Here is an 8,530-nt window from a genome sequence, read left to right as displayed (position 1 = left end):
TACCCCCGGACAGGGCCAAACAGGAAGGATATAACCCCTCCCACTTTGCCAAAGAACAGCCGCCACACCACGAGAGGGATATCTTCAAACACCAAATTACCATCCTGAGACAAGGCCGAGTATAGCCCACAAAGATCTCCGCCACGGCACAATCCAAGGGGGGCGCCAACCCAGACAGGAAGATCACATCAGTGACTCAACCCACTCAAGTGACGCACCCCTCCTAGAGACGGCATGAAAGAGCACCAGTAAGCCAATGACTCTGCCTCTAACTAATAGGGTTAGAGGCAGAGAATCCCAGTGGAAAGAGGGGAACTGGCCAGGCAGAGACAGCAAGGGCGGTTCGTTGCTCCAGAGCCTTTCTGTTCACCTTCACACTCCTGGGCAAGACTACACTCAATCATAGGACCCACTGAAGAGATGAGTCTTCAGTAAAGACTTAAAGGTTGAGACCGAGTTTGCATCTCTCACATGGGTAGGCAGATCATTCCATAAAAATGGAGCTCTATAGGAGAAAGCCCTGCCCCCAGCTGTTTGCTTAGAAATTCTAGGGAAATTATCGATTGGACTGCTATCTAGCTTTACAGCTAACCGATAGCTTTCGATGATGTTTTGATTTGAACGCGCTATCCTCGCGGAGCTCATGCCGAGGATTTCTTCTAAGGTTCCCCCTATGTTGTGTCGTGCTTACTATAGAATTTTGTAGTATACTGTAGAATACTGTACTCCACACTATATAGTATCTCTTGATTTATATATTTGATTTGACTATTTAAAAACACAATACAACCATAAATGTGGATACAATGCATTTCAACATTCCTATTGTGATCCTGATAAAAAAATCTAACATGTTACACATTTACAGCTAACCCACATCAAAAAAATACTATAGTATACTATAGTCTAAATACTGTAGTATTACTATATTTATATACTATAGTATTCATTGTAGTTTTTGTGGACTTTACTGTAGTATTTACTGTAGTGTTTTTGCAGACATGATTGTAGTATAATGTTGTTTTCACTTAAATGTTTTTTTGCCGACATGATTGTAGTGTAGTATAGTATTCACTATAGTGTTTTGTGGAAATGACTAATATACTGAAGTGTTTTTGCGGACATGGCTATAGTATATTGTAGCAACAACTGCCGACTAGGGTTAGCTAAAATGGCACAACTACCAGACTACACCAGTTATGTTTAATGAGGGGAACACCTCAACCAGAACATACAGTAAGACACACAGGTTTGTGGCAGGCCACCTACAGTTAGTTAAGTAGTTAACCAATAGTTACCAGGACTACAATGCCTTCAGGAAATATTCACACCCCCTTGACTTTTTACAAACGTTGTTGTGTTAAAATGTATTAAATTGAGATTGTTTTGGTCACTGGCTGACACACAATGCCCCATAATAAAAAAAGATGTAATGTCTTGAGTCAATAAATATTCAACCCCTTTATTATGGCAAACCTAAATAAGTTCAGGAGTAAAAATGTGCTTACCCCCTAAGTCGATGTCCGCGCCCATGCGGAAATCTAATTTGCACAATAAAAAAATCCCCATAAAAATCTCAGTTTAAGCTAGATATATCTATTTTTGCATTGGATGCATCTCAATCCACCGTGTTCATCAACTTCCGCTTCTGCAGTGAAAGGTTGTAGAGCTAGAGGGATGTTTGTCAGACCATGAGACATCCCGAAAATCAGTCTTCTCACAAAAGTATCTGTAGCACTCAAACAGTTTGGCCTACAAACTATTATGACTCCTCTATGGAAAGATGAGACTTTCACGAACACGATCATGTCAGTTTTTTCAGAAAAGACTCATCTTAAGATCCAAGGTACCAGTTGAAAAATGGAATGGAAGTACTGTATATATGGAGACTGTTGCCAAAAATAAGAGGTTAAATACATGTAAAAAATTTAAATAAAATAAAATGTTTGTTTTCCGATTAAATCCATTTTAATCTCACTTTGTAACACAACAAAATGTGGAAAAGGTAAAAGGTTATGAATAATTTCTGAAGGCACTGTATCTGCATTGACCTTTTTTGCACTAACTCTTTTGACTCATCACATATACTGCCGCTACTGTTTATCTATCCTGTTGCCTAGTCAATTTACCCCTACCTACAGTGCCTTCGGGAAGTATTCAGACCCCTTGACTTTTTCCACATTTTATTTATTCAAAAATTTATTTAATTGTTTTTCTCCTCATCAATACCACATGATGACTAAATCACATTTACATAAGTATTCAGACCCTTTACTCAATACTTTGTTAAAGCACCTTTGGCAGCGATTACAGCCTTGAGTCTTCTTGGGTATGATGCGTGCTTAGGGTTGTTGTTCTGTTGGAAGGTGAACTTTCACCTCCAGTCTGAGGTCCTGAGCGCTCTGGAACAGGTATTCATCAAGGATCTCTGTACTTCGCTCCGTTCATCTTTGCTTCGATCCGGACTAGTCTCTGCCGGTGAAAAATATCCCCACGGCATGATGCTGCCACCACCATGCTTCACCGTAAGGATGGTGCCAGGTTTCCTCCAGATGTGACGTTTGGCATTCAGGCCAAAGAGTTCAATTTTGGTTTCATCAGACCAGAGAATCTTGTTTCTCATGGTCTGACAGTCTTTAGGTGCCTTTTGGCAAACTCCAAGCAGGCTGTCATGTGCCTTTTACTGAGGAGTGGCTTCTGTCTGGCCACTCTACCTTAAAGGCCTGATTGGTGGAGTGCTGCAGAGATGGTTGTCCTTCTGGAAGGCCCTTCTCCCCAATTGCTCAGTTTGGCCGGGCGGACAGCTCTAGGAAGAGTCTTGGTGGTTCCAAGCTTCTTCCATTTAAGAATGATGAATGAGGCCACTGTGTTCTTGGGGACTTTCAATGCTGCAGAATTCTTTTGGTACCTTTCCCCAGACCTGTGCCTCGACACAATCCTGTCTCTGAGCTCTACGGACAATTCCTTTGACCTCATGGCTTGTTTTGTTTTTCTCTGACATGCACTGTCAACTTTGGGACCTTATATAGACAGGTGTGTGCCTTTCCAAATCATGTCCAATTAATTTAATTTACCACAGGTGGACTCCAATCAAGTTGTAGAAACATCTCAAGGATGATCAATGGAAACAAGATGCACCTGAGCTCAATTTCAAGTTTCATAGCCAAGGGTCTGAACACTTATGTGAATAAGGTATTTCTGTTTTATGTTTAATAAATGAACAAACATTTCTAAACCTGTTTTCGCTTTGTCATTATGGGGTATTGTGTAGATTGCTGAGGACATTTCTTTATTTAATCAATTTCGGAATAAGGCTGTAATCTAACAAAATGTGGAAAAAGTCGAGCAGTCTGAATACTTTCCTAAGGCGCTGTATATGTAAATCACTTCCTCAATTACCTCGTACCCCTGCACATTGACTTGGTACTCTCTGTATTTAGCCAGGTTATCGTTACTCCTTGGGTCTTGTCATGTGTTATTGTTATTCTATTATTTATCTTTTTTTCTCTCTGCATTGTTGGGAAGGACCCCTAAATAAGCATTTGACAGATCGTCTACACCTGTCCACAAAGCATGTGACAAATAAAATGAGGTTGATTGAGTTCTGAGCAATGCAACAGACCATATTGCAATTGTTACATCTAAACGTTAAACAGGTTCTAGGCCCTTTATATGGAAACAGTACAGAGACAGATATGAAGAACAAGCAATGTTGATTAAAGCTTAAAAGATTAGGTTTGCTTGTTTGATGCAGATAAGTAACACACATTAACAAGAGTACAACAAAATTATTTCTTAGATCTGTTACTTCCACTAGGTAGCTTTCTGAAATAGTGCTTTCACAGAGATTCGGCTGACCATGTTCACATTTACATAAACAATAGATATTTTAGAAATACAAATTAATTTACTTAGACAGTCACCATATCGGAGGGATGATGCAAATAAAAAGCCTGGACCTCAAATCAGCAAAGCCTCTCCAAACAAACCAACTGAAAACAAAAGGACATTAATTGCAGTGACTTTACATAATGAACATCTTGAATATTGTCAGAAGTGAATAAATTCACTGATGGTCAAACTCAACACATACCATTCAGAACAACCGACCACACCGCAAACATTTCTTCAAGACAGCTTGGACACAAAATGGTTGCTCACAGAAATAATCCAATAGCACCAACACAGTACAGTCTATACACACAAAGGACCTTCCAGGTACAAAGCTCTCACCTGAACATGACCATGGGGTGCCTTTATACATTTCCTGCATGTCCTCACCTAATAAGGCTGCCCAAGGAAAACTACAGGCATGTCAACAAAAACACTACAGTGAATACTACAGTATTCTATAGACAAGTCTGCAAAAAACACTACAGTGAATACTACAGTAAAGACAGCAAAAATACAATATCAATCAATCAATCAACCAATCAAATGTATTTATAAAGCACTTTTTACATCAGCCGATGTCACAAAGTGCTATACAGAAACTCAGCCTAAAACCCCAAACAGCAAGCAATGCAGATGTAGAAGCACGAATACTATAGTCTATAAATGTACTAACACTACAGTATTTAGACCATAGTATACTATTGTATTTTTCTCATGTGGATAAGCACTGGTAAAATCATAGAGGAAAATCAGCTTCAGTCTGCTTTACACTAGCCACAGAGAGGAAATTACTTTTCAGCAAGACAATAAACTACAACACAAGGCCAAATCTAACTGTTGATTACCAAGAAGACAGTGAATGTTCCTGAGTGGCCAAGTTACAGCGTTGACATAAATCTGCTTTAAAATCTGTGGCAAGACTTGAAAATGTGTTTGTGTGTCACAGGAGGTTGGTGGCACCTTAATTGGGGAGGCCGGGCTCAATTAAGGTATAAATACATCAAACACATGGTTTCCATGTGTTTGATTCCAATTTGCGCAGTTCCAGCCATTATTATGAGTCGTCCTCCCTTCAGCAGCCTCCACTGGTGTGTGTTTCAGTCATCAAATCTCAACCAGTTGAACACTTATGGGAGATTGGAGCAGCGCCTGAGACAGCGTTTTCCCCCACCATCACCATAATCTAACGTAACAGGCGTAGAAGAAACAACCTGAAACTAGATCTCCTACAAACTGGCCTTGGCCCAACACCCTATTAAGACATTTTATGTTGGTGTATAATTTATTTGGGCAGTTACTTGTACCCATGCATTGTTTAATCATGACAATTGTCCATAGTAGAAGATACATGTTTATATTTGAAGCAGAACACACACTGGTTGAATCAAAATTGTTTCTAAGTCATTTCAATAAAATTGTGTTAGACAACCTTGGAATAGATGTTCAATTGATGTCTGTGACCAGTGGGAAGCCTTTTATCATCCAACATAATGCCACTGGTCAGAGTGGTGCATTATTGGCATTGAGGTTAAGTGGAGAACAGAAAATTAATTAGGCACCAAATGGAATAAACCTGACTCAAACAGGGAGGGACTACCTGGACCTATCCAGGTAAAATGTTTTGCTGTTTAACCCAAGATCCTGTTCTGAACATGTGAGTTTGTGGTTCCCTTAAAGGAGTCACATTATGTTAGTGTATAGAGTCAATGAACCTCCAGATACACAACAACAAATGTGCATACAGCCGAATGATTTCAGGCAGCCATTGAGAGATCATCAAAACTTTAGAGGTGACACTAAATATTATGATCAGGTCAATGTGCATTCTATCTCCACTCAGACACAAACCAAACAAAGATAATGTTAGTGAATGAGAAAGTGATAAAGGAACTCTAAACAAAAGTAGAAAAGTGCTTAGTAGGGAATAGCATTTTCATAGACCTCTCCTCTCTCCAACGCCTACTCACTCATTCCACCTCATCACTCACACATCACAGCCCAAACATTGTCTGTCTCTACCACCTCCCAGATGACTCTCACCTACCTTTGTCTAAGTCTCACATAGGCAGAGAACAACAGGGTTGTTGATGGGGAAGGTAAAGTGGTGATCTACAGCCTGCCATCTGTGGTGCGCTGGGTAGTAGTAGCTAGCTACTGTAGTAGCAGGCAATTTTACCCATGTGTCATATATCACCACCTAACCTGCTTGGAGATACTGTATATCTCATGTAGGGTGACCAGATGTTCTGAATTGTGCGAGACTATCCCACATTTTGGCCCATTGTCCCGCAACCAAACAATCATGTCCCGCATTTTATCAACAAATTCAAATTTTGAAAAAAAGGTTGATTTGTCAGTCACTCATTCTGACCAGTGGAGGAAGGGGAAGACCAAACATTTAAAAGTTGTACTTTTTAGATACGACTATACTAAATATATTCATACAGTGTATGTCATCAAATAATTGTGCAGAAGTTGTTTGTCGTTCTCCCGTGTATATTTAGTCTTTTTTGTCTTTTTTGTATATATTTCAATTCATTTTCAATGTCTTTTTTTTCATTTTTAGATTAAATATGCCTTCCAGCAACCCACCTCACCCAATGTGATACGGATCTGGTATTTTTAGACCTGATAGCCAGAACCTCCAACAGAAGCTAGCCATTAGAAGCTAAACAGCTAATTAGCTACTAGCTATTTAGTCATTGTTTGCCACTGCTAGAAGCCTTTACCTTTTGCACAGACACCAGACGCTTTTAGCCTGGATAATACTTGCCAGCATACCTGTATATGACTGTTTTCTCCACCACTGATTCCCCCCGTAAGCCCTGGACCATTAACCCTGATCATCACAGCTAGCTAGCTGCCACCGAGTGGCCAAGCTCTGAAGCTAGCTTTGAGCCAGGCCCACCTCCCGGCCTGCTTAGTGATCACTTGGCTATACAGCTGATGCCTCCTGGACTCTTCACTAACACGACTAGAATCCACTACTCCACTGAATTCTTGCATCGGATCATCGTTGCTAGCTAGCTGCTACTGAGTGGCTAACACTCTTGTCCCAAAGCTAGCACCAGTTAACCGCGAGCCAGGCGCATCTCCCGGCTAGCAAACTAAATTACTCCAGCTACAATACCTCTTTTGCCAACTGGCCCGGACCCTTTGTCGACACGGAGCCCCGCCGTTCCATCACAACCGGTCTGCCGACGTAATCTATCCGGCCTTTGGCGGACATTGGAGCAGACGTTTCTACTAGCCCTGGCCTGCTAACTCTTAATTTTTTTGAACGCCGTGTCTGCCGCTTGCTAGCGTAGTAACGACTACCCAGCTTCCATGTCTCGTCTATTGCTGTTCACTGGACCCTATGATCACTTGGCTACATAGCTGATGCCTGCTGGACTGTTCATTAATCAAGGAACTCCATTTTGTTTATTTTTGTTTATCTGTCGGCCCCAGCCTCAAACTCAGGCCCTGTGTGTAGTTAACTGACCCTCTCTGCCCATTCATCGCCCTTTTACCTGTTGTTGTTGTCTTAGCTGATTAGCTGTTGTTGTCTTACCCGTTGTTGTCTTAGCTAGCTCTCCCAATCAACACCTGTGATTGCTTTATGCCTCACTTTATGTCTCTCTCTAATGTCAATATGCCTTGTATACTGTTGTTTAGGATAGTTATTATTGTTTTAGTTTACTGTGGTGCCCCTAGTCCCACTCAACATGCCTCAGATACCTCTTTTGTCCCACCTCCCACACATGCAGTGACCTCACCCACCATAACTAGTGCATCCAGAGATGCAACCTCTCTTATCGTCACTCAATGCCTAGGTTTTCCTCCACTGTACCCACACCCTACCATACCCCTGTCTGTACACTATGCCCTGAAGCTATCCTACCACGCCCAGAAATCGTCTCCTTTTATTCTCTGTCCCCAACGCATTCGACGACCAGTTTTGATAGCCTTTAGCCGTATCCTCATCCTACTCCTCCTCTGTTCCTCGGGTGATGTGGAGGTTAACCCAGGCCCTGTGTGTCCCCTTGCGCTCTTATTTGTTCACTTCTGTAACCGTAAAAGCCTTGGTTTCATGCATGTTAACTGCTTTAGGACACTGCGCCAACCCTGATGTCCTAGCTGTGTCTGAATTCTGGCTTAGGAAGGCCACCAAAAATTCTGAGATATCCATCCCAAACTTCAACATTTTCCGTCAAGATAGAACTGCCAAAGGGGGAGGAGTTGCATCTACTTCAGAGATAGCCTGCAAAGTTCTGTCATACTTTCCAGGTCATGCTAATTTAAAAAATGTATCTCTCCAGAAATAAGTCTCTCACTGTTGCCGCCTGTTATAGACACCCCTCGGCTCCCAGCTGTGCCCTGGACACCATATGTGAATTGATTGCCCCCCATCTATCTTCAGAGTTCCTTCTGTTAGGTGACCTAAACTGGGATATGCTTAACACCCCGGCAGTCCTACAATCTAAGCTAGATGCCCTCAATCTCACACAAATGATCAAGGAACCCACCAGGTACAGCCCTAAATCCGTAAACATGGGCATCCTCATAGATATTATCCTGACCAACTTGCCCTCCAAATTCAACTCTGCTGTTTTCAATCAGGATCTCAGTGATCACTGCCTCATTGCCTGCATCC

The sequence above is a fragment of the Oncorhynchus kisutch genome, linkage group LG22, assembly GCF_002021735.2.
Source record: "Oncorhynchus kisutch isolate 150728-3 linkage group LG22, Okis_V2, whole genome shotgun sequence".
NCBI classification, from domain to species: Eukaryota; Metazoa; Chordata; class Actinopteri; order Salmoniformes; family Salmonidae; genus Oncorhynchus; species Oncorhynchus kisutch.
The sequence above is the reverse complement of the archived record's forward strand: the minus strand, read 5'-3'. Positions refer to the sequence as shown.